The 8,634-nt window shown below is 44.4% G+C and overlaps 1 pseudogene; it reads left to right on the top strand.

Annotated features, from left to right (window-relative positions):
• The first annotated feature begins 6,348 nt into the window (after positions 1–6,348).
• Positions 6,349–8,405, top strand: LOC110293327 (annotated as a pseudogene).
• Positions 8,406–8,634: the final 229 nt, after the last annotated feature.

Here is an 8,634-nt window from a genome sequence, read left to right as displayed (position 1 = left end):
TTCTCTCTCTCTCTCTCTCTCTCTCTCTCTCTCTCTCTCTCTCTCTCTCTCTCTCTCTCTCTCATGTCATTTGTATATTTAGCATATCCCTCTTTTGTCTGTATATTTTTTTTTATTAATTTTTGCCCTACTCCTCTTCTCTGATGCAGTTCTTGACTGTGGTGAAAGGCCTTTTTAGAATTTTCCAGACCCATTTTCCACTGTCAACCCCTAACTGATAACTGATATCAGTGTTGGGTCCAATCTTACTCAGTCTAGCTTGTATCCTTTTTGTACCCTTGCAATCAACAGCCTTCAAAAGATAAAACTTATAGCACTAACATTAATGTTGTATGTTGCCTACCATGCAGGATACCATCTTCCATTTTTTTTTTATAGAGCCCCACCATGACAGTGTTCCTCAGTAGGTCTTTCTGTACTCAGGTCTCTGATTCCAGTGCCTCCTGTAGCCAACAGCAGCCACATGTTACTGGGTCCCTGAAAAAACTAGGGAAGGATGGGAAGGACAGCAAGAGAAATAACAAGCCAAGACAAAGTTCTCTGATTAAGGCTCAATCTTTAAGGTATGGCACTGGATATATATGGGAAAACCCAAAGTCTCATCCTTTTGTTTCACCTGAGTTCTGTTGCTTGTTTCATTTGGATTGAGTTGCAAAGCAGCTCTGAGGGTTGGCAGTTCTCAGTTGTCTGACAGGAAGTTGTAATTGTATTAAAGCAAGACATGAGACTCCAGCATTGCAGACTTGTTCAGTCAGCCTAAGGCTGGGGGATGGTGGGGATCACTCTGACACTGACACAGTAGGAGTTTTAGAAGTGATATTGAGCCAGGGTCAGCTGTATGTACTATCACTTTGGCTGCTAGAGAGACAACAGAATACTTCCTCTCTGGGACATGAATCAAATAAGCCTGTTTTTCTTCTTGGACCCAAATATACCCTGGCATCTTATAAGTGCCTTGAATGTGTCCACAGGATTTCTTAATGAGTTATTTGTTCAATTAGTTGAGGGTGAGACACAAGTCAAAGTGATTAAATCATTTTCCTATTTGTCAGTTTCAGAAATGCTAGCTAGTTACAACTGGGCTGTAAGTTGGTTACACGTAAAGTCCTTAAACACCTTACCACATACTTTGTGTAGTCATGTCTTGAATGCTTCAAGTTTTCAGTCATATGAACATTCTACACATGCTAAGGAGTGTTACCATGCTTAGTGAAAGGGAAGGTACATGAGCTAAAGTCTGTAGTGGAAGGAACTCATTGTTCCTTTCTGCTATAGAAGCAACTTCTAGATCATTACTAGAAAAGCAATAATCCATAGCAGGATGAGGTGCTACAACCCATAATCCCAGCGTACAGGAGGCTGTGGCAGGAGGATTGCCACAGATATAAGATCATTCAGAACCTCAGTGTAAGCTAAAGTACAGCTCAGAACTCACATTAAAAAGCAGGTTATGGCTACTATTAACCCCAGAACTGGGTAGATGGTGGAGAATGGAGGATTGCTGGGACTTGGTGGCCAGTCAGCCTATCTCAAACACACTAATTCCCAGATTCAGAGGGAGAACCTGTCCCAGGGGAATGAAGTAAAAAGAGATAAAGGGAGACAACTGGTGTCCTGTTGTGACTTCTGCATATACTATTAAAGGCACAAGCATGTGCAAATGTGTGAAGACACCATAATCAATCAAAAATGGAAGAAGGTGGAAGAGGAGGAGGAGGAGGAGGACAAGGACAAGGAGTAAAAGGAGGGAAGAATGTGATAACCTCTAGAAGAGAATCCACCAAACAGTTGTAGACCAAGAGAGAGTAGGTTGTCATGCCTCATTCAGTCTCAGGCCACACCAACTCCTCCATATTTTAAAGAAACCCATGTGCAGTTTTTATGCTATTACCTGCCAGTCCAACGTGTCTAGAGCTCTACAGAGCTCTTTATTTCTCTTTCTCCTATTTAACCATCCCTCCTTCATGTAAAAACATCCTGCCCTGTGTGGTGGAGTCAATAAGAACAAAGGCTCCTGAGTTAGAGAGTCTTGAGTTTATTTCTAAGTTCTCACATTGACTGAATATATGACCTTATACAGTTACTTAATCTTTCTGATTCTTAACTTATACTATAGTAAGAAGAATAAAATAGTACATACCATATAAAGCTGATACAAAGTTGAAATAAAACATATCGAGTACTTGCCTCCTTGAATTCTTTATGTCCTCACATCAAACACTAGTTTATGTTTCCAGTTCCAGGGTAAATGAAATGTCTACTGATACAAAATATGTTCCCATTACAACTGTATGTCTTTCGAAGCATGATTTTTGGCATGATTTCTACTTGGACCTCCATTAGCAAATATGATTTTTAACAATACTTGTATGTTTCATGAATGATGAGATTATGTCCAGTAAGTTGAAATCCAACGTTCTCTAAGGTAAACAGTTGATGAAACCTGGCTACTGACAACAGTTTGGATTCTGAGGTCAATGCTATCTGTACAAAGGTTGAAGCCTTTTGGGCGGCTATCAGCTTAGCCTTGGAAGACTTTTCTTGATAATTTTTTTAAGTTAAGATTTACTATTTTTATGTGTATGTGCTTGAATGAGTTTAAATGCACCACATGTGTACAGGAGAAACATGGATCAAAAGAAAGTATGTGATTTCCTGTTACTGAAGTTAGAGTCAGTTTTGGGATGCCACATGAGTGCTGGTAATTGAACCTGGGTGATCAGCAAAAAAAAATTTCAAAGAATCTGACTCCTTCTTCTGACCTCCACTGCCCCAGGCCTGTGCATGGTACTCAGGTACACGTGCAAAACAAATGCTCATATACATGAAATATAAATGAATCTTTTGCAAAAATTGAGTAACTCAACTTTTTCCATACTCACCTTAAAGCAAAGATTCTATGCATACTTGACCTTCCAGTTCAGTCCCCACATCCTGCAAAACTGACATTCTGATTCCAAGCCAGATCCAAAGTTGCATCTAGTTCCAAGTGTCAGCTCTCTTGAATACCCACTGTTTTCTTGGGAATATGTTTTGAGAAATGTAAGACTACTAAATCAATCCATAGATGATGAAATTACAAAGTTTGAAAAGGGCAGGAACAATCCTTGGCCTCTAATCAATAAATGAGAAAACATTCCACAAAGCCTGACAGAGGTAGAGTGTTGGGAACAAAATTTTAAAAAGGGGGGCGGGGTGTGGGTCCAGAGGCCTTGGGGAAGAATAGAGGGAAAAATATGCCCACGTCCCACCAGAGTTCCCCTGTTCTCTGGTCAGTCAGGCTTGGGAGGGCTGCTCTCTACCCAATCCACTTATCCCTGGGTGGGCATTCCTCTATCCCACTCTTCAGGGGGTGGTCAAGTGGCAGCCCTGCTGGGCGACCCCCCAGCTACTTTGCTGAAGCCAGCAGGGTTGTGGGAGGCAGGGAAGAGGGAAGAAGTTCCCAACACTGACCAGAGTGCACAGCGGAACTTGAAGGAGCAGAGCAGAGACTGTATGGTTTTAGAGATTTGTTGTAGAAATGCAGGGGAAAGAGAGAAGGGAGAAAGGAGGAAGAGAAAGGGGGGTGGGAAAGAAGAAGACAAAGAGAAAGGGAAGAGGAGAGAGAACTGAGAGAAGAGAGAGGTGAGAGGACAAAGGAATAAAGAGAGAGAGGTACAGGCTGAGCACCCCTTTTTATGGTCTTCACTGTTGCTAGGTAACTGGGGAGGAGTTTAGCCTAAAGGTCAGAAGCTTGGGACATTGCTTCTGTGACTACTGACCATGCTTCTCTTGTGGGGGCTGTGGGAGGTGGTACCTTAGGTAGGGGCTGGAGTTACAGGAGCATAAGGGAATGCCTACCATGTCATGTAGGTGAATTATGACAATTGGGGTACAGACCTCAGCTCAACTGGAGACCAGCCTACAATTCCCCAGAGTAGAGCAGCCCCATACTGGAAGAAGAAGAAAAAGAAAAAAGAAAAAAGAAAAATCACTGAACCCAGGGATCAGGGAGTATATAAGGACAAGCAAAGGAGCTGGGGAGTGGAGTGTAGGGAACAACACCAAAAAGACGTGGTCCTGACAGAGAGACAATTCTTTTTTTTTTTTAAGTATTTTCTTATTTTACATTTCAAATGCTATCCCAAATGTCCTCCATACACCGCTCCCACTTCCATAACCCCCACTCCCACTTCTTGGCCTAGTGTTCCCCTGTACAGAGGCATATAAAGTTTGCAAGACCAAGGGGTCTCTCTTCCCAGTGATGGCCAACTAGGCCATCTTCTTCTACATGCAGCTAGAGACACAAGCTCTGGGGCTACTGTTTAGTTCATATTGTTGTTCCACCAATAGGGTTGCAGACCCCTTTAGCTCCTTGGGTACTTTCTCTACCTCCTCCATTGGGGACCCTGTGTTCCATCCAATAGCTGACTATGAGCATCCACTTCTGTATTAGCCAGGCACTGACATCGCCTCACAAGAGACAGCTATATCAGGGTCCTTTCAGCAGAATCTTGCTGGTGTATGCAATGGTGTCAGTGTTTGGAGGCTGATTATGGGATGGATCCCTGGGTGCAGCAGTCTCTAGATGGTCCATCCTTTCATCTCAGCTCCACACTTTGTATCTCTAACTCCATCCATGGTTGTTATGTTCCCAATTCTAAGAAGGGGCAAAGTGAACACACATTGGTCTTCTTTCTCTTGAGTTTCATGTGTTTTTGCAACTTATATCTTGGGTATACAAAGTTTTGGGGCTAATTTCCACTTATCAGTCAATAGATATCATGTGAGTCCTTTTCTGATTGGGTTACCTCACTCAGGATGATACCCTCCAGGTCCATCCATTTGCCTAGGAATTTTATAAATTCATTCTTTTTAATAGCTGAGTAGTACTCCATTGTGTAAATGTACCACATTTTCTGTATCCATTCCTCTGTTGAGGGGCATCTGGGTTCTTTCCAGCTTCTGGCGATTATATATAAGGTTCTCTGAACATAGTGGAGCATGTGTCCTTCTTACCAGTTGGAACATCTTCTGGATATATGCCCAGGAGAGATATTGCTGGATCCTCCAGTAGTACTACAGAGGGACAATTATATTCCCTAACAAAATGAAGCTGTTGTTGCTGCTGTGTTTGGGACTGACCCTAGTATGTGTCCATGCAGAAGAAGCTAGTTCTATGGGAAGGAACTTTAATGTAGAAAAGGTATGATTAGTGAATTGCAACTTCTGACTCAGAATGTGCTTTGGGGAACTCTTGAAGCCAAGTAGGTCCTCTGAGAGGATGGGTATGGTGCTCCAATCTCTTAGACAAATGAATGGATCCAGACCATGAATTAAGACCAGCTATTCAGACCTAAAAATGTTTGAGGTCCTCTGTTCTCACAGAGAGGTAGGGACAGTATGTTAAGTATTGTGAAAACTGGCATGAGATCTACCCCTGTGTATGCTCAGGCCCTAATGCATAGGCTGGAGTTCAAGTGGAAACATGTGCATGTGGTATCCCTGCTCCTTCTCCCTTAAGCATTTGCTTATCTATTACAGATGAATGGGGAATGGTATACTATTATGCTGGCCTCTGACAAAAGAAAAAAGATAGAAGAACATGGCAGCATGAGACTTTTTGTGGAGCACATTCATGTCTTGGAGAATTTTTTAGCTTTTAAATTCCATACTGTGTAAGTGAGATGCTCCTAGCTGAGAAAGAGGAAATGAAAACCTGGTATGGTCTCACACCTACAAACACAAGGGACTGGGGAGGGAGATGCCTCTCAGTATGGACATGTGTACACACATACTGTGTCTGTATCCAAAACTAGAAAGTTACATGTGACACTGAATCAAGTTCTCATAACCAGGGTTTTTTCAAAAGTCAGAGACAAGAGTTGGTGACAGGAATTAATTCAGTAGGAGTTCGATAAGGAAAGATCAGAGATGTGGAGAGCCATGCCGTGAGCAATCGCCATTATAAGATGGCGCTGGCTTCTGCTGTGCCTAACTAGTAAACAAGCCTTGTGCGCAAGTGCGAGAGTGAACTCACGCCTAGTCACTGCCTATTTTGGGGCATTTTAATGAGGTGATGGGCGAGCAACAAATCAGGTGCTGACACGCCAAATCAGGTGCTGACATGCCACGCTGAGGGCTATATAAGCAGCACCATTTTCCGGGTTCCGGGTCTTCCCTCCTGAACAAACAATAAAGCTTGCTGCAAAAGAATCCGGTTGTCCGAGTGTGTTCTTGCCTGCGAGAATGATAGCTCGGGGCAAGTCGTGCCGAAACCCGGGAACTTCATACCATCACTGGCGCAAGGGAGATCCCCCGTTCGTGGGGCTGGTTCAGAACTGCAGGACACATAAGGCTCTGTAAGGTATGTTTGGTATTGAAATTTTTCCAGTGTTAGAGGCCTTTTTGTATGTTTTCACGGGGCTTGTTCTTTCTCTTTTGATCACGTACTGCTTCCACTGCTGGAACTGCTGACTGGTTCTCAGTCGCGGTCAGTCACGGTTAGATAACAGGGCAGCGAGCAGTATGGGAACCTCCCACTCTGTAGTGACCACCTTACGGTCAGTCTTGAGGCAGTGTGGCCTAAAAATCGCCACTAAGACTATAGAGGGTTTTGTTAAAGAGATAGATCATGTAGCACCATGGTATGCGTGCTCAGGGTCATTAACTATCACCTCTTGGGAGAAACTGAAAGGAGATCTAGTTAGGGAACAGCAGAATGGCAAACTTAAAGCAGGGACCATGCCGTTGTGGAAACTGGTAAGATGGTGCTTAACAGACGAGGATTGTCAGCAAATGGTTGAGGCGGGGCAGAGGGTACTGGAGGAGGTTCAAGACAGTCTATCAGAGACAGAGCGAGGAGAGAGGTTAAGAGTTGAAAGGAAACAAGATGCACTGAAGAATAAAGGCCTTGAGCCCAAGGAAAAGAAAAATAAGGGATAGAATGCCCTGGGAGAGCTTAGGAAAAGGGATGGAAAGGGAGAGAAGAAGAGAGATTGAGCTGGGGAGGCACATAAGGGAAGGAGCCTCTATCCACCATTAGACAAGTTCAAGGCACTAGCTGTCAGTAGCTCATAATCGGATGAGGAACTTAGCCCCTCTGAGGAAATAGACTTAGAGGAAGAAGCGGCTCGCTATGAGGGAGAAAGATACCAGCCAGATGAAGGACGAGCTAATCAGTCACAGAATAAGACAAAAGCAGTTAGAGACACTGTCAGTTCGCTGCGCAGTCTCTGGGCCCTCGACCTCTGTGTCCTAGTGCACCTCCGCCCTATGTGCAGAGGTATCATTCACCTCTGCCCTATGTGCAGAGGTATCATTCAGACTCATTCATTCCAAAAGAGGAACAGAGAAAATTGCAGCAAGCATTTCAAGTCTTTGAAGGCGCCAATGGCAGATGCATTTATGCTCCGGTGGAGTATATACAGATTAAAGAGCTTGCTGGATCAGCCTGTAACTATGGAGTCAACGCCCATTTTACTATAGCGCAAATCGAAAGGCTTGCTACTCTGACAATGACCCCCGGCGATTCGATGATTGTAGTGAAAGCTGAAGCTCCTAACATGGGAATGTATCTAGAATGTAAAGCTTTTTGGCAAGACTCCTGCCAAGCACAGGTAAGGGCTAATGCATTTGTTGAAGGGGACCAAAGAACATGGACTTTTGAGTTGCTTACAGGTGAGGGACAACATGCTACTAACCAGACAAATTACCATTGGGGAGCGTACGCCCAGATCTCAGCTGCCGCCATTAAGGCATGGAAGGCACTCTCTAGGAAGGGAGAGGCAAGTGGACATTTGACAAAGATTATTCAGGGCGCCCAGGAGTCATTCTCAGACTTTGTGGCTAGAATGACAGAAGCGGCAGGGAGAATTCTTGGAGACCCAGAGGCAGCTATGCCTTTAATTGAACAGTTGGTCTATGAACAGGCTACGCAGGAATGCAGGGCGGCTATTACACCTAGAAAGAGCAAGGGATTGCAGGACTAGTTGAAGGTTTGCCGTGAGCTTGTAGGGCCACTCACTAACGCCGGTTTAGCAGCTGCCATTCTACAAGGGCAAAAACTCCCTGACACGGCTGAGCTCAAGCTCTGCTATAATTGTGGCAAACCAGGACACTTAAAAAAGGACTGTAGAGCCCTTGTCAAAAGGAGAGCACCAGGACTGTGTACTAAGTGTGGGAAAGGATATCACTGGGCCAGAAATTGTCACTCAGTCAAGGACATTCGAGGCAGGCCCCTGCAGCCAGGATTTCCTCAAGCAGTAGATAATGAGGCCATTCCAAAAAACCAGTACAGGGCCCCCAGGTCTCAGGGCCCGAGAACATATGGGACCCCAACAGGCAACAGGTGGACCCCACAATCCGCAGGGCAACAGAAGGATCAGCTGGATTGGACTTCCGTGCCACCACCCAATTCATCCTGATGCCCCAAATGGAGGTACAGCCCTTTCATACTGACTACAAAGGGCCTCTGACATCCGGAAGTGTTGGCCTAATACTGGGACGGGCCTCCCTTACCTTACAAGGCCTTATTGTTCACCCTGGAGTCNTAAATCAAGATTATGAAGGGGAACTTCAAGTTCTCTGTTCCTGTCCTCAGGGTGTCTTTTCTATTTCACAAGGGGATAGAATAGCTCAGTTAATAATTTTGCC

This window comes from Mus caroli, chromosome 4 (assembly GCF_900094665.2).
Source record: "Mus caroli chromosome 4, CAROLI_EIJ_v1.1, whole genome shotgun sequence".
In the NCBI taxonomy this organism is placed as follows: Eukaryota; Metazoa; Chordata; class Mammalia; order Rodentia; family Muridae; genus Mus; species Mus caroli.
Note: the sequence above shows the minus strand (reverse complement) of the source record. Positions and strands in the feature narration are given on the sequence as shown.